Source organism: Macaca fascicularis, chromosome 1, assembly GCF_037993035.2.
Source record: "Macaca fascicularis isolate 582-1 chromosome 1, T2T-MFA8v1.1".
In the NCBI taxonomy this organism is placed as follows: domain Eukaryota; kingdom Metazoa; phylum Chordata; class Mammalia; order Primates; family Cercopithecidae; genus Macaca; species Macaca fascicularis.
This window is the reverse complement of record NC_088375.1, coordinates 43,023,005-43,048,178: the sequence shown is the minus strand read 5'-3', so window position 1 is coordinate 43,048,178 and position 25,174 is coordinate 43,023,005. Positions and strand designations below refer to the sequence as shown.

The 25,174-nt window shown below is 36.1% G+C and overlaps 1 long non-coding RNA gene across 1 annotated transcript in view; it reads right to left on the bottom strand.

Annotated features, from left to right (window-relative positions):
* The window catches only part of LOC135968542 (uncharacterized), a 41,801-nt gene that overhangs the window by 3,572 nt on the left and 13,055 nt on the right, over window positions 1–25,174 (bottom strand). The window lies entirely within an intron of this gene.

Here is a 25,174-nt window from a genome sequence, read left to right as displayed (position 1 = left end):
TTTGTAACCAAGCACACTATTGAGACCCAGGGTACACAATCTATTGCAAGGGATGAGACAAGTAAATGATTATTTTTTAGAAACACTAAGTAGTAAGGATAATTCACTTTCCCTATGCACAAGGACAGATGAACAACTGTGCCCATAACCCCCTCACTCACACTCACTTGTATTTCTTGTGTTGGAGAGACAGGAGGGACAATAAAGCTAAAGGGGTTGAGAATTGCCTGTAATCCACATGCATCTTACCTCTGCTTCCAAGAAAGTATATCAAGCATTAGAATGTCATCCAGATGGGTATTCTAGTACAAAAATGGCTAAAAATCCCCATTCTGCAAAAACTACTTTAGTAGGCAAAGATTGTGTGATGCACCCATGCACTACTCAGTTTCTGGACATGCACAGAAGAAACAGAAAGGGGAACTTGAGAGAAATATGCAAATGGCATACACAGTAGAGCACAACTTCAAACAAGGTGGCTTAGACAGGGTTGCAATGGAGAACAAAGAAAATGTGTAAAACATAGAATCAAAGGAAAATCTTCAGAAGGCCCCACTGAAGACCCTACCCAGACACAAAATGACTGTCTTCAGTCCTCTACCTTCCTGCAGGAGGAAAAGAAAGGTAAAGAACAATCTGTACCTTTGCCCTGCTCACCTGAGAGGCACTATAGCAAAGTGGCTATGACTAAGTTATCCACTCTAGGGATGATGTCAGTTCTGCTTCTGGAAGGCTGTGTGACCTCAAGCAAGTTACTTTAACTCTCTGGGCCTTGGTTTCCTCATTTGTGAGGATAATAATAGGAACTAAGGTTGTTTGAAGGAAAAGGTTAATAGACATAAAATACTTAGAAAAATTTCTGGCACATAGTAAACAATAAATACTAGCTACTATTTTTATAGTGTTGCTTGTGAGGATCCAATGAAACATTTATAATTTCTGAAAGCTATAAAATTGACATTGTTACATCAGTAATAAAGGGAATGATATCTTCTTTAAACAGATTATTTTATACTTGATAAATATTTATGAGGCTCTTTTGACATATTTTCTTGAATTTAAACTCAGTTATAAAAGATAAACACTACTTTTTGAAATTCATGTAGGCATTTTTAAAATGTTTAAATCATTTAATATCTTATATTGGCCAATGTATAGGTACAGATTCATTATTTTGGAGTCTTGGAGTCCTTCTACATGCTCTCTAAAGTCACCATATTTGGGTAAAAGTCACATTAGACTGGTAACAAGACTTCAGGGTTCAAATTCTAGCCCAGCCATAAACAAACTGAATGTCTTTAGGCAAATGATTTGGCCTCTCAAAACCACAGTCTCCTTATACATAAAATTTCCAGGTGGGAGCAGATAATCTGCAAGACCACATACAATTATAAAATTCCATGAGTCGTAAGTTAGCACAAACATCATTATCTTTGTTTTCTTCAGGATACATTTTAAAAGACTTGCCTGAAATCAGACATTTCAAATTTCAAACAAACAGAAAACACCATTCTCCTGGCTCCCAGACTGGAAATTTCAGTTCACTGAATCTCCAACTTTTGAAATCAAGATGCCATAGAACTCCTCTACTATGTAAAAATATTGAAAATAAAGATAATTGAAGAAAAATAAACTCACAATTCTTAGCAAGTTGACACCACCTGAAAAACACTTTTCCTGTTTTAATCTTTCTCAGGCAAAAGGATACCTCTACCAGCTTGGCAGAAGCAAGGTCAAAAAATTTTCCAAAGGTAGATAAAGGCAACTCATCCTATTCATATAGCCTGAAACCAACAAACTAATTTTGCTGCTAGCCTGCATTGGTCCTAACACTGCCCGATTTTAAGAAAACTGCAATGGCTACCAGTACGTCACTCCACCTGTGCCTCACCAATGTGTTTAATACTACCTGACAAAAGTCAGCAGGAGGGACAGTGACATGGTTCGGCTGTGTCCCCACCCAAATCTCATCTTTAATTGTACCTCCCATATTTCCCACATGTCATGGGAAGGCCCTGCTGGAAGGTCATTGAATCACAGGAGTGCATATTTCCCATGCTGTTCTCATGATAATGAATAGGTCTCACGAGATCTGATGGTTTTATAAAGGGGAGTTCCCTTGCACACACCTTCCTGCAGCCATGTAAGACATGACTTTGCTCTTCATCTACCTTCCACCATGACTTTGAGGCCTCCCAGCAATGTGGAACTGTGAGTCAATTAAACCTCTTTCCTTTATAAATTACCCAGTCTTGGGTATGTCTTTATTAGCAGCATGAGAACAGACTAATACAGTAAATTGATACCAGAAGTGGGTGTTGCTGTAAAGATACGTGAAAATGTGAAAGTGACTTTGGAACTGGGTAACAGGCAGAGGTTGGAACAGTTTGGAGGGATCAGAAGAAGATAAGAAAATGTGGGAAAGTTTGGTACTTCCTAGAGACTTGTTGAATGGCTATGACCAAAATGCTGATAGTGATATGGACCATGAAGTCCAGGCTGAGGTGGTCTCAGATGGAGATGAGGAACTTCTTGGGAAATAGAGTAAAGATCACTCTTGCTATGCAAACAGACTGGTGGCATTTTTCCCCTGCCCTGGAGAACTGTAGAACTTTGAACTTGAGAGAGATGATTTAGGGTGTCTGGAGGAAGAAATTTCTAAGCAGCAAAGGGTTCAAGAGGAAGCAGAGCATAGTTTGGAAAATTTGCAGCCTGATGACACTGTAGAAAAGAAAAAACCATTTTCTGGGAAGAAATTCTAGCCACCAGCAGAAACCTGCATAAATAACAGGGAGTCAAATGTTAATTGTCAAAACAATGGGGAAAATGTCTCCAGGGCATGTCAGACGTCTTCACGGCAGCCCCTCCCATCACAGACCTAGAGGCCTAGAAGAAGAAATGGTTTCATGGGCCAGGCCCAAGCCTCCCCTGCTCTATGCAGCCTAGGTACTTGGTGTCCTGCATCCCAGCCACTCCAGCTTTGGCAAAAATGGGCCAAGGTACAGCTTGGGATGTTGCTTCAGAGTATGCAAGCCCCAGGCCTTGGCAGCTTCCACATGGTGTTGAGTCTGCAAATGCACAGAAGACAAGAATTAAGGTTTCAGGACCTCTGCCTAGATTTCAGAGGGTGTACGGAAATGCCTGGATGTCCAGGCTGAAATTTGCTGCAGGGGCGGGGCCCTCAGGGAGAAGCTCTGCCAGAGCAGTGCAGAAGGGAAATGTGGGGTTTGGAGCCCCGACACAGAGTCCCCACTGGGGCACTGCCTGGTGGAGCTGTGAGAAGAGGGCCATCATCCTCCAGACCCCAGAAGGGTAGATCCACCAACAGCTTACACCGTACACCTAGAAAAGCCACACACATTCAATGCCAGCCCATGAAAGTAGCCAGGAGGGAGGCTGTACCCTGCAAAGTCACAGAGGTGGAGCTGCCCAGGACTATGGGAACCCACCTCTTGCATCAACATGACCCATATGTGAGATATGGAGTCAAAGGAGATCATTCGGAGCTTTAAGATTTGACTGCCCTGTTGGATTTCAGACCTGCATGGCCCCTGTAGTCCCTTCATTTTGGCCAATTTCTCCCATTTTAATGGATATATTTACCCATTGCCCGCCCCTATTGTATCTAGGAAGCAACTAATTTACTTTTTATTTTACAGGCTCATAGGTGGAAGAGACTTGCCTTGTCTCAGATAAGACTTTGGATTGTGGAATTCTGAGTTAATGCTGAAATGAGTTAAGACTTTGCAGGGGCGGGGGGCTGTTGGGAAGGCATAATTGGTTTTGAAAGGTAAGGACATGAGATTTTGGAGGAGCCAGGGGCAGAACGATATGGTTTGGCTGTGTCCCCACCCAAATCTCGTCTTCAACTGTAGCTCCCATAATTCCCATGTGTTGTGGCAGGGACCCAGTGAGAGGTAATTAAATCATGGGGGCAGGTATTTCCTATGCTCTTCTTGTGATAGTGGGTAAGTCTCACAAGATCTGATGGTTTTATAAAGGGATTTCCCCTACACATGCTCTCTTGCCTGCTGCCATGTAAGATGTGACTTTGCTCTTCATTTGCCTTTAGTCATGATTGTGAGGCCTCCCCAGCCATATGGAACTGTGAATCAATTAAACCTGTTTCCTATATAAATTACCCAGTCTCAGGTATGTTTTTATTAGCAGTGTGAGAACAGACTAATACAGACAGTATATTGGCAAATGAGAAAAATAAGCAGAAAACATATTAAAGTCAATTATTTTCTTAGTGGTTATATTAACATCAGACAAAGTAGACTTCTAGACAAGGAATATTGACAGAGATAAAGAGGGACATCCCACAATGATAAAGGGGTCAACTTATTAAGAATATATGGCAATCTTAAATATATTTGCACCTAATAACAGATCTTTAATCTGCATGAAGCAAAAATTCACAGAACTAAAGAGAAAAAGGACATAGAGTTTGAGAGTTTTAACCATCCTTCTTCTAGTCATTAATTCAATAAATAGAGAAAATCAATAAGGATATTGAAGATTTGCTTAATACCATTAACCAACTTTATCTCTTTGATATTTATATAACAGAACAACCAACACCCTGCAAAAAATACTTTTTTCAAAGGCATATGGAACAACTATCTAGCAGGATCATGTGATGAGACACAAATCAAATCTCAAGAATTTCAAAGAACTTAATAATACAGAATATTACCATGACTATAACAGAATTAAGATAGAAATCAGTTACCACAAGATACTTGGAAAACCTCAGAATCTGGAAATTAAAAAACCTACTTCTAAATAATCTATTAGTCAAACAAGCAATCTAAATTAGAATATAATTCAAGCAAAATGCTAATGAAATCAAACTTTGTAAAATGCCATCAAAATTGCACTTAGAGGGCAATTTCTAGCTTTAAATGCTTATATTAGAAAATAAGAAAGATTTATAAATAATAATCTAAGGCTCTACGTAGAGAAGTTGGAAAAAGAAAAGCTAATTAATTTAAATTAATTAGAAAAAAGAAAACATTAAAGAATGGAAGACAACAAAATGAGAAGCAGGCAATGGACAAAATAAAAGAGCTAAAAAAATGGATTTTGAAAAAAAATTTTAAGGTGATCAACCCTGCGAAGATTGATAAAGTAAAAAAAAGAGAGAAAAAACCCTCACAAATTACCAGTATCAGGAATAGAATAGGGACATTACCATAGACCCTATGGATCTCAAAAGACTAATAAGGGAATATCATGAAAAACTTTATGCTGATTAATTTGCCAATTTCAATAAAATAGAGAAAATCCACTAAAAATACAAATTGTGAAAAATTATGCAAGAAGTAACAGAACATCTGAATAGCCCTATAACTGTTATGGATGTTTAACTTATTTCAATTTTTCCACAGAGAAACATCAAGGCTAAGATGGTCCCATTGATGACTTCTGTCAAACATGTAAGGAAGAATAAATACCAATTATATACAAACTCTTTGAGAAAATAAAGTAGAAAGAACTTTCCCAATGCATTTATTGGAACAAGATAAACCTGGTGTTAAAACCTGACAAGGACATTACAATATATAAAAATAACCCTCTTGAATAAAAATACAAAATTCTTTTAACATAATACTAGTAAATCAAATCTAGCTATATACAGAGTATAGTGCATCATGACCAGTAGGCCCATTCCCCTGAAGGCAAGATTAGTTTAACAATCAAAATTCAATCAATGTGTGTAGGCCAGGTGTGGTGGCTCACACCTATAATCCCAGTACTTTGGGAGGCAAGGAGGACAGATCGCTTAAACCCAGAAGTTTGAGACCAGTCTGGGAAACATGGAGAAACCGTGTCTCTACAAAAAATACAAAAATTATGCAGGTATAGTGGCATGTGCCTGTAGTTAAGCTACTTGGGAGGCTGAGGTAGGGGGTTCACCTGAGCCTGAGAAGGTCAAGGGTGCAGTGAGCCATGATTGCACCACTGCACTCCAGCCCAGGTGACAGAGTGAGAGCCAATCTCAAAAAAATTAAAAAATAAAAATAAAAAATAAAAAAATTCAGTCAATGTGTCAATTAAAATTAAGGCTGTTCAGATAAAAATAATTTAATACAGTTTCCTTCAAAGCAAAATGTGAGGACAAACTTGAGAAAACACACTATCAAAGTTAAGAGTTTTTGAAGTCTGGTGGGAAATTTTTATAGGAGAGATTAGGAGAAGTGAGGGGGACTCCTCATACTGGATTGTCTCTTTTCATTGGAGGGTGCAATATAGAGGTTTACAATCACTGGATACAGATTGCTATGTACAGGCTAAAATGTCTACATGCAAGACAATCAGTAAAATTTTATAATTCAAAAATGACTACAAGACGTTGGCCGGGCGCGGTGGCTCAAGCCTGTAATCCCAGCACTTTGGGAGGCCGAGGCGGGCGGATCACAAGGTCAGGAGATCGATACCACAGTGAAACCCCGTCTCTACTAAAAATACAAAAAATTAGCCGGGCGCGGTGGCGGGCGCCTGTAGTCCCAGCTACTCAGGAGGCTGAGGCAGGAGAATGGCGGGAACCCGGGAGGCGGAGCTTGCAGTGAGCCGAGATCGCGCCACTGCACTCCAGCCTGGGCAACAGCGTGAGACTCCGTCTCAAAAAAAAAAAAAAAAAAAAAAAATGAATCAGCATCCTTTTCAGTGTCAGTAGGCTATGCATTAATCAGTACATCAACAATTTGAGGAACTCATGACAAGATTCTTTACTCAGGAAGCAGGTGTCACCATGAATCACAAGACTTTTCCAAGGCAGATTAATTTGAAAGCCTGTTTTCTTTTAAACGGTCAAAATTGACCTCTGGTTTTCACTTCCTCTTTTTGATCAAAAATCTTCCCATAGAAGCATTGATGATCAATCTGTTTAGGCTACAGTGATAGACTTGCTTCATTCCTTGGTGCTAGGAAAGCTCATTCTCAGAAAGTCATATCCCTCAGTGGGGGCAAAGAACCTTGTTATTGCAGGTAAGGCAGATTGTTAGGAATGTAGGTCGTGGACACAAGACTACATGCTATTCTCCTGAATAATGAATCATTGCCAGTTGCTGGATAACCATAATTTTGACTTTAGACGCTGATCTAAAGCAAGCAGAAATGAAAATAATGAGTAACTTAATAGCCAGGAAAATAACAACTATGTTTATATTTATGGTTATGGTTATAATAATAACAATTTGAAGGCCAGCACAAAATAAAGAAGTTAGTCCTGAGTGTAACCAACTAAATAAGATACCAATTTATAGCTGCTCTAACTTGTTGAATCATCTCTAATCTTTAGAATTTCACAATTTTGTTTTCTTGGAAGAAGTAAAACAATGAGACATACATCGTATTAATAATTTAAATAGTGAAAAAAATGCACATAAGGATTAGAATTATAAAGAGAATTTGTATGCCAGAATTGGAAAAAGAGAGCCTATACTATTAGGGGACCAACTAAAAATCATCAAGAAGAAAATCAACTTCAGATTCTTCTTTAGAGACATGTTATAACCAGGAAATAATCCAGTATTTAGTCCAAAAAAGGGCAAATTTTTAAAACTCAAAGACAACAGTCAGGGCTAGAATCTAATAACAGTTCTCTTCTGTACTATAGTTCTCTTCTGAAACATGGTAGTTCTCTCTCCAGTCCCTTTTTCTACCAAAGAAAAATCACAGTGAGACCAATTTGTTTGCCATATAAGTTTTAGTCAGATTGCATTTGCCTTGGTTATTTGTATAAAGTACAGCAAGAATAGTGATTGGCCATAGAGACTCCTTTAAATTAGCTTTGCTGTAACTTTTTTTATAAGGATTTTGGGTTGGACTCTTAAAAGCCTTTTGAGCCTAAGTAGCCAAGCCAAGGATTCACTATCAGACTGTGCTTGTAATACCAGTGCAGATTAGGTGACTTCCCCTCTTCTTGAGGTCCCCAGAATATCTTGAGGTTCCTAAACCTATCCAAAAGTAGCATTCTTTACTTACCACAAGGTCAGAAACCTTGTAAGGAAATTGCATAGACTAAGTATCAGGCCCATATTTTTCCAAGTCTATTAGCCTCAATCTCAATTTCTCAAAGCAATCTTGTCCTATTTGAAAATACGACATTGTGGTTAAAGCTTTGAAAAATAACTAGTGTTTCCACTGTATCCTGTTACCAAAAAAAAAAAAAAAAAAAAATTCTTATTGAACTTATGCAAATAACTACATTGTCATAAAACGAGAATGCTTATGAATAGTTTCCAGATTCTGGATAATTCAAGTAGAGAGAGAAAGGTAAATGTTTCAGTTTTGTTTATAAAAGTATATTTTACCCAATTACTGTAGCTCAAAAGGAAAAACTGTTTTCTTGACTCTGGAAAACAAAATATAAAAAGAATCAGCCATATTTCAAACAAAAAGTCATAAAAAATCACTTTAGTCCTCCATCAGTTTAGTTTCATATCATTTTTGTTCTGCTTGATTTTGAGTTAGCAATTTTCATGAATAAATCAGTTTTTTGTCAGAGTTCTGAAAGTTCTAGTCCATTGATCTTAAAGTTATCAGAAGTCTGTGTTCAAGAGCACTTGTTAGAGTCTTTTCAATAAAAAGCATTTTTGTACCTTAGCTGATTGCAAATAATTTTAGAGAAGAATTGAAAATATTAACTGTAGATGACAAAAACTTAGAATAGCCATGGTTAAAATCTGATGAAAGTTTCTAATAGATAAAGGAATGTAGTTATTTCTATTACATGGAGCATTTTAAGAAAACAACTAGAATCCATATGCTTTCAATGAAGCACCTTAAAAGCAGGGGCAAGGAGACTGTGGCTATTTTTAACTTGTACTAATTTATCCCTTTCACGGGTTTCAAAGATTTTCAATTTTTCTCACCCTGGAATATCAAATTTCTATTAATGCAAAAGCACTATGTATGTTTTCCTCTGGGCTGAATTGTGGCACCCAATTTATTGCCTATCAGATAATGCTATTATCAGGTATGAGGGTCTAAGTTGCAACTGTGCTGCCAACCTACATAACTGTCCTACCTTTTAAAATACAACGTATCATAGAATGGATTTATATTGTGTATCAAACAATGAAAATGAGAAACATTTTTTTAAAATAACATTAATCTCTGTGATGTAGGAAAATAGAAGAAACTGACAAATGAATAGCAATGAATAAATATGATGAGGAATCTGTTAAATCATAATGAATTAATTCAGTGGACCTACTGCTATGCCAAGCTATGAGCAACCCCTTCCTGAACCAAGTATTTTAATGAAATATGTCATTTAATACTTACAACGCTATGACATAGGTACTATTATCATTATTTACATTTTGCAGATAAAGAGAAATGTTTAGTGTAACAAAACTACTTGTGCAAAATCCATGACAAGCTGTAAAGCTTCAACTCAGCACGGTGTTTTTCTCCAAGCCTATGTGTTTAACTATTGCACTCAATATCCTCAGTATAGCTGGGTATTATAAAGTATCAGTCAATGTTTTGTTTTGTTCTGTTTTTAGTTTTTTTCTCAGACTGTCTTTCATCTTGTGATTCTACCCTATTTTGTCAATTGATTTAAGATCACCATTGCACCAAGTATTAGCAAAACTAGAGAATTAAACTGTTAAAGTCTTGATGTGAACACCACTTATAAAATACAAGCTAACCTACTGAAACCATCAGACATAGAAGCAACGTTCAGAATCATAGGTCGTAAGTCCTTAAATTCACAGATGAGAAAACCAAGGCCTAAAGACTTACAATAACTTGAGTTATATAATTAGCAAATGGCACATCTGAATAGAAAACTCTTATTTCTTTTTTTAAAAATTTTGTTTTGATTATTTTCATTTGCTACCAATATTTTTATTGTAAGAAATAAAAACGTATCACAAATACACAAAAAAAAAAAGAAAAGAAAACAACTAGAATCATGACTAACACCATCACATGAAGACCCTTAGACTTTTGTAAATTTCACATGATCTTTAGAATCTTTAGAATATTCACATTAATAACATAGTCATACAAATATAACTTCAGAAAAAAATAATGATCAAAATTATAAACAACATATTAGATTTTTATGAATTTATATAATTTTTGGAACATTTATATCAATAACATACCCATAAATATAACTGATTTTGATCCTGAGGAAACCTGCCAGGATATCAAAGTTTCAAAACACGTGATCAAAGCATAATCACAGGTCATTGTAAAATAACAGGTATTCATTTAACCAGAGTCAAGTGGACTTCAGAAGCAATACAGGAAGTTACATGAATGTGAAAACATTAATCTTTTTAAAACTTAGTTTTTTAAAGTAATCAGAGTCCTAATAAAGACGATGTAGAAATTATCTTGATAGAAGTTTCAAAAAGAAAAATTACAGGATTAAAAATTGAAATCTCTTGTAATTTTATTAAGAGCAAATTAATACTTCAAGAAAGCTTTGTTATTATAACATAGGGGATCAAATTCTTTAAGTTTTGTATTTGAGTATTTTTAATATCAAAGCTTCATCTTCAGAAAGGCATCCATAATTTTCATCTAATTATAGCCAACTTGATCAAACACAAGATTTCTTTCATAAATTTTCTTTTCATAAACCTTCTTTTCATAAACCTTATCATGACTTACTCAGACAATTGACAATATGCTTGGACTTTTTAATTTATCCTACATCTCCTCTTTCTTAAATAGATAGTCATTTACTTTAGGAAAAACATATACAAGATTCTTCCTCATACAAAACTATTCTCCTTACTTTTTAACCTTCCCAGCCAAAAAGTCATCTTCATATCCATAACTATTTTTTTGTTTTCTGTTTTGTTTTGCTTTGTTTTGTTTTGTTTTTGTTGTTTTATTATACTTTAAGTTCTAGGGTACGTGTGCACAACATGCAGGTTTGTTACATATATATACATGTGCCATGTTGGTGTGCTGCACCCATTAACTCGTCATTTACATTAGGTATTTCTCCTAATGCTATCCTTCCTCCCTCCCCCCATCCCATGACAGGCCCATGTGTGATGTTCCCCACCCTGTGTCCAAGTGTTCTCATTGTTCAATTCCCACCTATGAGTGAGAACATGGAGTGTTTGGTTTACTGTCCTTGCGATAGTTTGCTGAGAATGATGGTTTCCAGCTTCTTCCATGTCCCTACAAAGGACATGAACTCATCCTTTTTTATGGCTACATAGTATTCCATGGTGTATATGTGCCACATTTTCTTAATCCAGTCTATCATTGATGGACATTTGGGTTGGTTCCAAGTCTTTGCTATTGTGACTAGTGACACAATAAACATACATGTGCATGTGTCTTTACAGTAGCATGATTCATATCCATAACTTTCTTTACATTCTTCTCTCTCCCATTTACTGGTTCCTTTTAATCTTGTTTCTGTTTCCTTCCTAAATCTATAATTTGAAGTAATCTTTAGGTAACATCGACATTGTACAAAATTATTCTTTTCTCAATAAGGAACACATTTTTATACCTTCTGATAATATGTTCTCATCAAAAACACATCTTACTTTTTTGGTCCTTTTTTTTATAGAGAGTTGTATATATTAATTAGAATTTTAAATCTTAGTAATTTTAAATTTTAGTGAAAACCTAAGAAGCAAGAAATCTAGAATTATCTGTCACATATCAGTTTTTTATAGATAGGAACCATTTTATAATTTCTAGAAACATGCTTTCTTATAACACAATTTTTTACCTTGAGTGGAAATGACCCAGACATTTAATGACTATTATTTAAGATAACTTTGAGATCTCAAATAACATAAAAAATTCGTTTATAGTAGTTTATCCCATTTACATTTAGTTTTTTTTAACAATTTACCTAGTTTACTTATGAGAACTAAGATATTAGACAAAGGTAGTTATCATTTCAAGTTATTTTCCTGTTAACCATTTTTATAGCCTATGAATATCAGGTGTTCACTCAAGAAAGACTATTAAAGTTAAATATTTGGATGTTTTGCCAATAACTCAGAAAATACAGCTGTTTTCATTAAATCAACAATATTAAATTAATCTTATTTACCAAAAGATTTATTCAAGTCCTGTGAACTTGGAAAATATTTGGGCTTACTAATTTATGAGCACTCATTTATTTATAATCAATTTAGTACCATGTAGACAACATACAAATATAGATATGTACACATAAAAATACAGATAAATATTTTATAGCTTTGAATTTAAAATTTTAGTCATGAGTCAGAGAAAACTCACTAGTTTAAATGAAGAGTTTAGTTAAATTGTGCCTCTGAGAACAGAACAAGTTAAAGTTTATCTGTCCTGCATGGCCAAAGCCCTTACCACATGTTAGGGAAAACAGCGTAGCAAATTTATATCTCAAAGCATGGAGAAAGAATTTAAGCTTTCCAAAAGGCCAGTGTTTTACATCTCCAAATGACTGCAAAGTCCAACAGGGCATTTAAAGAACATTATCCGATATTGGGTAAAAGGTTTAATCAATTTTACTTCCACTTTAATGGGGATGGCTCAATATATTTCACCAACATGAGTGAAAATTGGGACCATAAGTGATCCAGCACAGCTTGCAATAAATTATCAATATCACTCATTAGTTCTGGTTTAGGAAAATTTGTTGGATCTGTATTTTTATAATCTCAGTAGTTTTATGATTCTGAATTATTCCATTTGCTCCTTCTGTTCCAAATTTAAATACATTTTCCCCTTTTGAGAGAAGGAAATGTGTGCATTGTGAAATTCTAAAAATCTCTTCCTGAGACCTATGCGAGTTGAAGGAACAAGCTGAAAGGAATGATTTCAGATAAAGGAGAATATGAAGGCACAGGACAGAATGAGGAAGAGCATTCAGAGGCAATAGGGAGAATGTCTCTGAAGTCTTATCTAATTTAGAAATAAGTTTCAAATATCCTTTGTTTACCTCTTGAATGGGGAAAACATTTTTTTCAGAATTTGTTTTAGAAGCTTCTAGGTGCTACTGAAAGTAAGTCTCCCATTCAACTTGTCTGATTCTAAAACCAGTTTTTTCCAATTTGTTTTGAGTAAGACAAGCTATATAGTGGATCAAGTGCGCTAGTTACGAATCGTTCTTCCCAGAGGTGTCATGCAATGGGCCTAATAGAGTCTCTTAGGTGTCTCAGATTCCCAAATCACCTCCAAAGAAGTGGCAGGGTGCTCATGGGAAAGAGATGATTAGTCTTTATAAATCCTACCAGCTGAGCAAAAACTTATGATCATTCTTTATGAATCCCACCAGCTGGGCAAAAGATTAACAGTGTAGGGCTTTTCCTATGAGACTACTCCATGTCATGGACAGTTCATCAGACACCTTTGTTAGTTTTTGTTTCCTAAGAGTCATTCGACCAGAGGAAGGGTCTTTTACCTTCAGAGCAAGAGTGTCCTCATGGGAAGGGAAGGGGAGGGGAGGGGAGGGGAGGGGAGGGGAGGGGAGGGGAAGGGGAGGGGAAGGGGAGGGGAAGGGAAGGGAGGGGAAGGGAAGGGAGGGGAGGGGAGGGGAAGGGAAGGGAAGGGAAGGGAAGGGAGAAGGAAGAAGGAAGAAGGAAGGAAAGAGAGAGAGAGAGAGAGAGAAAGAAAGAAAAGAAAGAAAGCAAGCAAAAAAAAAAAAAAAAAGTTAAAGTTGTCTTGCTTCAAACCTCCAGGGAAACAATTCACAGAGCTCCTATTTTACCATGGCCTAGAACTAAAAACAACAACAAAAAAACCCTTACCTTGAATTCATGGGAGTAACTAATTTTGAGAGAGTCTTTGACCTCTTAGCCAAGGAAAAAACCAGCTTCAGTAAACCAGAACTTTCACCAAGATGAGAGGTTTACTGATTCTGGGAGGAGCTCATCTGTAGTACCTAGTAAGGGTAACTGAGTTCAGGAATACAATGGGTCCATTGCTAGTATCAGCACAAATGCTGTAAGCCATGCCAGATGGTCTAGGGAGGTGACTGTGAAATCCTACCAGCTATGCCAAAATGTCGACCTAAATTAAGTTTGTTGAGCCAGAAATAATTTGATAGAGTTTTACTGGAAGCCAAATGTGAGGACTGATCTGAGAAGACACACACCAACAAAGCTGGGAGCATTCCAGAGTCTGCTACAAATTGGAAAACTTTTATGAGACACTTTAGAAAGGATGAGAACTCCTCATATCAAGCTTATTTTACATTGGAGAGTACAATACCGAGGTTACAATCATTGGACACAGGTTGCAATATACACGCTAAACTATCTGCATGCAAGACAGTCAATAAAACTTTATAATACAGAAATAAATCAGCACCCTTTGCAGTGTCAGTAGGTTATACATTAATCAGTACATCAACAATTTGAGGAACTCATGATAAGATTGTTTTTTTAACTTAGAGACAGTATGTTGCCATGAATCACAAGACCTTATCAAGGCAACTCAATTTGGAAGCCTATTTTCTCTTAAAGAAAAGTGTCAAGTGTGAACTGTAGGTCATCAAATGTAATTCACAATAACTGTATCCCATTAAGAGCGTTATAAAATGACAAAATTAAAATCGATTAATTCAGAAAACCAGAAATAGAAAGGGAGTATCTTCAATATAAATAAAAAACATATACAGCTAAAAAAAATACATAGTTGGCCAGGCACGGTGGCTTACGCCTGTAATCCCACCACTTTGGGAGGCCGAGGAGGGTGGATCACGAGTTCAGGAGATCGAGACCATCCTGGCTAACATGGTGAAACCCTGTCTCTCTAAAAATACAAAAAATTAGCTGGGCATGGTGTCAAGCACCTGTAGTCCCAGCTACTCAGGAGGCTGAGACAGGAGAATGGCGTGAACCCAGGGGGACGGAACTTACAGTAAGCCAAGTTCGCACCACTGCACTCCAGCCTGGGCGACAGAGTGAGACTCCGTCTCAAAAAAAAAAAAAAAAAAAAAAAAAAAAAGCTAACATTATATTTAGTGGTGAAAAACTGATACATTTCTCCAAAGATCAGGTAAGAATGGCTCTTTTCTTTATCTTTGAACTGGAAGTCTTAATAATAAAGCAAGGAAAGAAAACTTAAAAGCAAAGATTAGAAAAAAAAATTAACATTGTCTTTGTCAATGACCTGATTTTATTCATCCAAAATCCTAAGGATCCATAAAGAATCTAATAAGCCATAAAACAATTCTTAGTAAATTCAAAGAAACCAAAACCATACCAACCACACTCTTGGACCATAGCATGATCAAAATAGAAATCAAGACTAAGAGGATTACTCAAAACCATATAATTATGTGGAAATTAAACAACCTGCTCATGAATGACTTTTGGGTAACAAATTAAAGCAGAATCAAGAAATTCTATAAAGCTCATGAAAACAAAGATACAACATACCTGAATCTTTGGAACAGAGCTAAGCAGTGTTTAGGTGAACATTTATAGCACTAAATTCCCACATCAAGAAGTTAGAAAGATCTCAAATTAACAATCTAATATCACACCTAGAGGAACTAAAAACACAAGAGCAAACCAATCCCAAAACTAGGAGAAGACAAGAAACAATGAAAGTCAGAGCTGAACTGAATGAAATTGAGTAGTGAAAAACCATAAAAAAGATGAACAAAACCAGAAGTTGTTTCTTTGAAAGAAAAAATAAGATTGATAGACTGCTAACTAGATTAATAAAGAAAAAAGAGAATATCTGAATAAACACAATCAGAAATGCAAAGGGGACATTACCATCCACCCCATAAAAATATAGAAGACTTTCAGAGACTTATTATGAACACCTCTATGCACACAAACTAGAAAACCTACAAGAAATGGATAAATTCCTAGAAACATACAACCCTCCAAGATTGAACCAGGAAGAAATTAAAACCCTGAATAGATTAATAACAAGTTTCAAAATTGAATCAGTAATAAAAAGCCTACCAACCAGGAAAAGCCCTAAACCAGACAGCTGAATTCTACTAGATATAAAGAAGAGCTGATACCATTCCTACTGAAACTATTCCAAAAAATTGAGTCAGAGGGACTCCTCTCTAAATAATTCTATGAGTACAGCATCATCCTGTATATTAGTGCATTCTCATGCTGCTATGAGAACATACCTGAGACTGTGCAATCTATAACAGAAAAAGGTTTAATTGACTCACAGTTCCACATGGCTAGGGAAGCCTCAGGAAACCTATAATCATGGCAGAAGAGGAAGCAAACACATCCCCACAACCAGACACGGTGGAAGGAAGGAGAAGAATGAGAGCTTAGCAAAGGGGGAAGCCCCTCATAAAACCATCAGTTCTCACGAGAACCTACTATCACAAGAATAGCATGGGAGAAACTGCCCCCATGATTCCATTGCTTCCCACTGGGTACCTCCCACTGTGGGAACTACAATTCAAGATGAAATTTGGGTGGGGACACAGCCAAACCATATCATTCCACCCCAGGCCCCTCCCAAATCTCAAGTCCTCACATTTCAAAACACAATCATGCCCTTCCAACAGTTCCCCAAAGTCTTAACTCATTCTAGAATTAACCCTAAAGTCCAAGTCCAAACTCTTATCTGGGACAAGGCAAGTCCCTTCCATCTATAAGCCTGTAAAATCAAAAGCAAATTAGAGATTGATCATAAAAGTGAAAACTATAAAGCTTCTAGAGGAAAATGTATGATACTATCTTTATGTTCTTGGGATAGGTAAAGATATTGTAGGCAAGATTAAAAAGTCTAAGCATAAATGAAAAATTATCAAATCAGACGTCTATAAATTAAAAACTATTGTTCATCAAAAACACATTAAGAACAGGAATAATCCACAAACAGAAAATATTTGTGACATCTTTATCTGATGAAAGACTTATATCCAGAATATGTAAAGAACTACATATCACAAATCAATAATAAAATGATAACTCTATTTTTTTAATGGAAAAACTTGAAGATATACTGGAGGAAAAAGAGGATACACAAGACAAATGGCCAAGAAGCACATGAAGAGGTGCTCAACATCATAGTCATCAGTGAAATGCAAATGAGAAGTACATTGAGAAATTACTACACACCCTCTCAAACGGCTAAGATGTTAAAAGTAATAATAGGAATATTGGCAAAGATGTGAAACCACTGGAACATTCATATATCACTGGTAGGTGAGGGAAATGCAGCAACCACTTTGGAAAACCATTTTTTGGTTCTTTAAAAACATATATATATATATCCCTACTTGTTTAATATTTCTACCCCTAGGAATTTACCCAGGACAAATGAAAACACAAAAATTTTTATAAGAATGTTCATAGCAGCTTTATTTATAATAGCTAAAAACTGAAAATAATCAAAATGTCCATAAATAGGAAAATGGTTAAATAAATTGTGATATAATCATATGAGATATTGTACAACAAGAATGAAATAATGATACCCATAAAAATCTAAATGAACCTCAAAGATCTCAAAAACACTCTGTTGAGCAAAAGAATCCAGATGTAAAAGATATTCCATTTATAGCCAGTTCAAGAATAGTATCAATTAAACAGTGGTAATATAAATAAGAACATCAGTTGGGAGATGGGGAAGGAACTGACTAGAAAGGCACATAAGGAAACTTTACAGATTGATGGGAATATTCTACATCTGTATTGGGATGTTGATCACATAGGCGTATACATTTGTCTAGACCCATCAAACTGTTCAGGTAAGATCTGTGTACTTTGTACATTAGTAAATAAAAACTAGCATTTCAAATACCTTATCTTATGTGAAATATAGAGCAGATACATGGTTTTTTTTTTTTTTTTTTTTTTTTTGAGATGGAGTTTCGCTCTTGTCACCCAGGTTGGAGTGCAATGGCACAATCTCAGCTCACTGCAACCTCCGCCTCCTCGGTTCAAGCGATTCTTCCTGCCTCAGCCTCCCGAGTAGCTGGGATTACAGGCGCCTGCCATCATACCCAGCTAATTTTTGTATTTTTAGTGGAGACAGGGTTTCGCCATGTTAGCCAGGCTGATGTCAAATTCCTGACCTCAGGTGATCCGCCCGCCTGTCTCCCAAAGTGCTGGGCTTACAGGCACGAGCCAACGTGCCCAGCCATGTGTTGCTTTTAAGAAATAAAATAAAATAAAATAGCTACATTGGGTTGTGATTAGCAAGATGATTTTTACTTAAGACACTTGCTTGGGAGTTCCTCTGAATAAAACGATCCTTTAGTACACTGAAAATATGATTAGATTTTCAAGCACATAGTTTAAAACAGCTTTTTAGGAACATAAATCCTGCATAAAGAATCAGCTCAAAAATTGGAAAATATCTTAGTTCTTGGTTACAAAGAATCTCTCAGGTATTTAACTTAACAGTCCCAGAAGTAGATAACTTGAGATCATGTTCCAAGAAAACATTCCTCATGGTAGACATGTCACAACTCATGAGCTACCTATGTCAGTTTTTCTTAGCACATAGAAAAAAAAAATGTGATTCAATAGGTTCAAAAGAGCTATAGGAAGAAAATTCTGCATTTACGAGCCAATCTGGCTCTATATGCCATTTTTCTGCATGGGCAAGCATTTTCAGTTTTATCTTGACATATCTATTGCCATCTTTCTAAAAGCTGCTTTTGCACATGAAAAATTGTCACTTCACACATAGCGAAATACTTTAAATCTCCTTCACACATATAAAAAAAAGTCACGTAATCTCTGAAAAGTTGGTTATATTTTTATCATTACTGAGAACTGATAAAATTAAATTATATAAGTTACATAAGTTTATATGAAGCTTACATATTACTAACTAGCTGGGGTAGGTGTGATCTACACATAATATGTAGACCTTTGTTATCAAAGGTGTTTCTAATTGCCTGTCTTCTCAGTGTCCTAATCACTAACCTTTAAAATCTAGTCATACCACGATTTACATAAAGATGAAAAACAAAGGATTGAAAAGATATAATCAGGATTCTGTTACTTAGAACAATGCCTTTTCTCCTCAGTAACAGACAGACACTAATACTACCAATGACATCCAATTCCGTAAATAAGTGAGGTAAGTGGCACCTCTCCTGGGATTCAGTGTAACTCATCACTGCCATTGGCCCTAACTCTGCTGACATTGCCAATGTCAGAGCTCATGGCCACTGTTGGGCAAGAAATAGAAGGAAACTTAACAGGAGATCCACGAACCTACCAATAGTGCTGGCCTAGATTTGGTCAAAGAAAAAGATGTGCAGTGCTACACCCAACAACTTGGTTATTCACTTCCTTTCTTAGCTAATACTGGATGGGGGGCAGAAGAAGCAGTTTAACTTATTGAACTGAGACACTACATTGGAAACTATTTGTTAACAGAAGGATTTGGTGTGCACCTGACCCATCTTGGGCTGTATCCAATTTAGTTACTGAAGAAACCGGGGTGCTTTGTAGAAAATGTCACTGTGAAAAGCAGTGTCACCTATTTGGCCCAACTCTAAAGAAGGAGTTAGGGAACACTAGAGTAATTTCTAGCATATAGTAGGCTATGAATATATATTTGTCGAGTGAATGGATGGATAAATGAATGAATGAATGAATAAAACAAGGCTCTAGTACATTGTTGAGAAGCTTTAATACTTACACATAAAGTTAAGAATAATTTATTGGTTTCACTTGAACAAGTATATATACATAAAATAACAATACTAGCTACCATTTATCAAGTACCTGCTACATAGCTGAAGGAAAAGAAATAATATTCTGAACATATTAAGCTAGTAGATATGCCTTACTACTCCCTATCCAGTAAAAACAAGAGCTTTTAACACTTTCAGGGAACAGATAAAGAAAATGAAGTTACCATTCAGTTTTAACTTGCATATTATATTTGCTAGTTCCATTTTTAGTTTTGACAACCAGACTTTGTTGAGAGGGGATAGAAATTTCCAAACTCAAAAGGCTTCTCTTGAAAAAACCAAGAACCCCCTGAAAAGAAAATCAGGGAAATAAAGTCAGAAAGTGCAGCGTATAGGTTCATACAAATGGACACCAAAAGCGAGCAGGAGTAGCTATTCTTCTATCAGACAAAACAAACTTTAAAGCAACAGCAGTTTAGAATGACAAAGAGGGACATTATATAATGATAAAAGGGCTAGTTCAACAGGAAAATATCACAATCCTAAATATATATACATCTAACAGTGGAGCTTCCAAATTTATAAAACAATTACTACTAGACCTAAGAAATGAGATAGACCGCAACATAATAATACTGGGGGACTTCAATATTCCATTGACAGCATAGAGAGGGCATTAAGACAGAAAGTCAACAAAGAATATTAAACTATACCCTGGAAAAAAATTGGCTTAGCAGATATTTACACAACATTCTACCCAACAACTGCAGAATATACATTCTATTCATCAGCACGTGGAACATTCTCCAAGATAGGCCACATTATAGGCCACAAAACAAGTCTCAATAAATTTAAGAAAATTGAAATTATATGAAGTATTCACTCAGACAACAGTGAAATAAAATTGGAAATCAACTACAAAAGGATACCTCAAAACCATGCAAACACACAGAAATTAAATAACCTGCTCCTGAACTACTATTGAGTCAGTAATGAAATCACGATAGAAATTAAGAATTTCGGCCGGGCACGGTGGCTCACGCATGTAATCCCAGCACTTTGGGAGGCCAAGGCGGGTAGATCACAAGGTCAGGAGATTGAGACCATCCTGGTTAACATGGTGAAACCCCGTCTGTACTAAAAATACAAAAAATTAGCAGGGCGTGGTGTTGGGTGCCTGTAGTCCCAGCTACTCGGGAGGCTGAGGCAGGAGAATGGTGTGAACCTGGGAGGCGGAGCTTGCAGTGAGCCGAGATGGCGCCACTGCACTCCAGTCTGGGCGACAGAGCAAGACTCTGTCTCAAAAAAAAAAAAAAAAAAATTAAGAAATTCCTTGAAATGAACGGCAATAGTGACACAACCAATCAAAACATCTGGGATACAGCAAAGGTGATGCTAAGAGGAAAGTTCATAGCCTTAAATGTCTATATCAAAGAGTCTGAAAGAGCACAAATACACAATCTAAGGTCACACCTCAAGGAGCTAGAGAAACAAGAATAAACCAAACCCAAACTCAGCAGAAGAAAAGAAATAAAGATCAGAGCAGAATGAATGAAATGATATGGAAACAAATAAAAAATACAAAAGCTTTTTTAAAAAGAAAAGCTGGCTATTTGAAAAGATAAACAAAGTTGATAGACAATTAGCAAGATTAACCAAGAGAAGAAGAGAGAATATCCAAATAAGCTCAATTAAAAACAAAACAGGAGATATTACAACTGATTTCACAGAAATACAAAAGATTACTCAAAGCTACTATGAACACTTTCGCATGCATAAACTAGGAAACCTAGAGGAGATGGATAAATTCCCAGAAATATGCAACCCTCCAAGATTAAACCATGAAGAAATAGAAATTCTGAACAGACCAATAACAAGCAGCAAGACTGTAATGGTAATTTTTAAAAAATGCCAACGAAAAAAGTCCAGAACCAGACGGATTCACAACTGAATTCTACCAGACATTCAAAGAAGAATTGGTACCAATTCTATTGACACTATTCCAAAAGAGAGAGAAAGGGACTCCTCCCTAAATCATTCTTTGAAGCCAGTATCACCCTAATACCAAAACCATGAAAGGATATAACAAAAAAAGAAAACTACAGACCAATACCCCTGATGAATATGGATGTAAAAATCCTTAACAAAATACTAGCTAACGGAATCCAACTGTATATCAAAAATATAATCAACCATGATCAAGTAGGTTTTATACTGGAGATGCAGGGCTAGTTTAACATACCAACTCTAAATGTGATACACCACATAAACAGAATTAAAAACAAAAATCATATGATCATCTCAATAGATGCAGAAAAAGCATTTGACAATTCAGCATCACTTTATGATTAAAACCCTTAGCAAAATCGGCATAGAAGGGACATAACTTAATGTAATAAAAGCCATCTATGACAAACCCACAGCCAACATAATACTGAATGGGGAAAAGTTGAAAGCATTTCCCCTGAGAACTGGAACAAGACAAGGATGCCCACTTTCACCACTTCTATTCAACATCATACTTACTGGAAGTCCTAGCCAGAGCAATCAGACAAGAGAAAGAAATGAAGGGCATTCAAATTGGTAAAGAGGAAGTCAAACCGTCGCTGTTTGCCAATGATAAAATCATATACCTAGAAAACCCTAAAACCTCCTCCAGAAAACTCCTAGCACTGATAAATGAATTTGGCAAAGTTTCAGGATACAAAATTAACATACACAAATCAGTAGCCCTGCTATATGCAAACAGTGACCAAGCTGAGAATCAAACAAGAACTCAACCCCTTTTACAATAGCTACCAAAATAAATAAATAAATGAAATACTTAGGAATATACCTAACCAAGGGGGCAAAAGACCTCTACAAGGAAAACTATAAAACACTGCTGAAAGAAATCATAGACAACACAAACAAATGGAAATACATCCATGCTCATGAATGGGCAAAATCAATATTTTGAAAATGAGCATACTGCCCAAAGCACTCTACAAATTCAATGCAATTCCCATCAAAATACCACCATCATTCTTCACAGAACTAGAAAAAAACAATTCTATTACTCATATGGAACCAAAAAAGAGCCCACATATTCAAAGCAAGACTAAGCAAAAAGAATAAATCTGGAAGGATCACATTACCTGACTTCAAACTATACTATAAGGCTATAGTCACCAAAATGGCATGGTACTAGTATAAAAATAGGTATATAGACCAATGGAACAGAATAGAGAACACAGACATTAGGCCAAGTACTTGCAGCCAACTGATCTTCAACACAGTAAACAAAAATAAAGTGAGAAAAGGACACCCTATTCAACAAATGGTTCTGGGATAATTGGCAAGCCACATCAAGTCACATGTAGCAGAAGAATGAAACTGGATCCTCATCTCTCACCTTAAACAAAAATCAATTCCAGATCAAGGACTTAAATCTAAGACATGAAACCATTAAAATTCTAGAAGATAACATTAGAAAAACCCTTCTAGACATTGGCTTAGGCAAAGACTTCATGACCACGAGCCCAAAAGCAAATGCCACAAAACCAAAGATAAATAGATGGGACTTAATTAAACTGAAAAGCTTCTGCACAACCAAAGAAATAATCAGCAGAGTAAACACACAACCCACAGAATGGGAGGATATCTTCACAATCTATACATTTGACTCAGGACTAATATCCAGAATCTACAAGGAACTCAAAAAAATTAGTAATAACAAACAATCCCATCAAAAAGTGGACTTAGAATATGAATAGATAATGCTGAAAAGAAGATATACAAATGGCCAAACATGAAAAAATGCTCAATATCACTACTGATCAGGGAAATGCAAATCAAAACCACAACGTGATACCACCTGACTCCTTCAAGAATGACCATAATCGAAAAATAAAAAAATAATAGATGCTGGCGTGGATGTGGTGAAAAAAGGAACACTTTTACACTGCTGGTGGGAATGTAAACTAGTACAACTACTGTGGAAAACTTTGTGGGGATTTCTTAATGAACTAAAAGTAGAACTACCATTTGATCCAGCAATCCCACTGTTGGGTATCTACCCAAAGGAAAAGAAGTCATTACACAAAAAAGATACTTGCACACACATGTTTTTAGCAGCACAATTCACGAATGCAAAAGTATGGAACCAGCCCGAATGCCCATCAGTCAACAAGTGGATAAAGAAAATGTGAGATAGATATATGAATATATATATATATATTCATATTCACCATGGAATACTACTCAAGCATAAAAAGGAATGAAATTATGGCATTTGCAGCAACCTGGATGGAATTGGAGACCATTATTCTAAGTGATGTAACTCAGGAATCAAAAACCAAACATCGTATGTTCTTACTTATAAGTGGGAGCTAAGCTATGAGGATCCAAAGGCATAAGAATAATAAAATGGACTTTGGGAACTTGGGGGAAAAGAGTGGGAGTGGGGGTGCAGGATAAAAGACGACACATTGGGTACAGTTTACACTGCTCGGGCAGTGGGTGCACCAAATCTCAGAAATCACTACTAAAGAACTTATTCATGTAACCAAACACCATCTGTTCCCCAAAAACCCACTGAAATGAAAACAAACAAAAAAACAAATAAACTACAGCACTTATACCCCATACCCTATTCCAGCTAGAGTCTGAAAAAAGCAATATACATTTAATAGGTCTAATTTCTCACCTTTTAAATTAAAATTTTATCAAACTGATATATGCAAAGGGTTAAAACAATAAAAGTTAAATTGAAAAATAATGATGTATTAAGTACCAGACAATATACTAAACTCATTACTGTTATTAATTCATGTATTAATCACAACTACTCTATGAAGCAGATACTATTTTTAACCTACATTTCTTTTTGTGTAATGTCAAATTTTACTTTAGATATGGAGGGTACATCTGCAGGTTTTATTACAAGTGTATATTGCAACCAGGCAGTGAGCATAATACCCAATAGGTAGTTTTTCAATTCACGTGCCCCCTCCAGTAGACCACAGAGTCTACTGTTCCCATGTTTATGACTATGCATACTCAATGTTTAGCTCCCACTTATAAGTAAGAACTTAGAGTATTTGGTTTTCCATTCTTGTGTTAGTTTGTTTCCCCCTCCATCCATATTGCTGAAAGGACATGATTTCATGCTTTTTTATGGTTGCACATTCTATGATGTGTATGTTCCACATTTTCTTTATCTAATCCACCATTGATGGCAATAGGTACTATTTTCATACCCATTTTACAAATGAGGAAAATCCCATAGCTAGTAAGTGACAGAACCTGGACACACAGTAGACAATCTGGCACCAGAACCAGTACTCTTAACTCCTCTGGTAAACTAAAGCTGTATTTGTTTTCTTGCTTTTATTTTTGTTTTTGTTTGTTTCTTGTTTTTTTGAGACAGTGTCTCTGTCGCCCAGGTTGGAGTGCAGTGGCGTGATCACAGCTCACTATAGCCTCGACTTCCTGGGCTCAGGAGATTCTCCCACTTCAGCCTCCCAAGTAGCTGAGACTATTGGAGCATGCCACTATGCCAGTCTAATTTTTAAATTATTTATTATTATTATTTTTTGTAGAGATGGG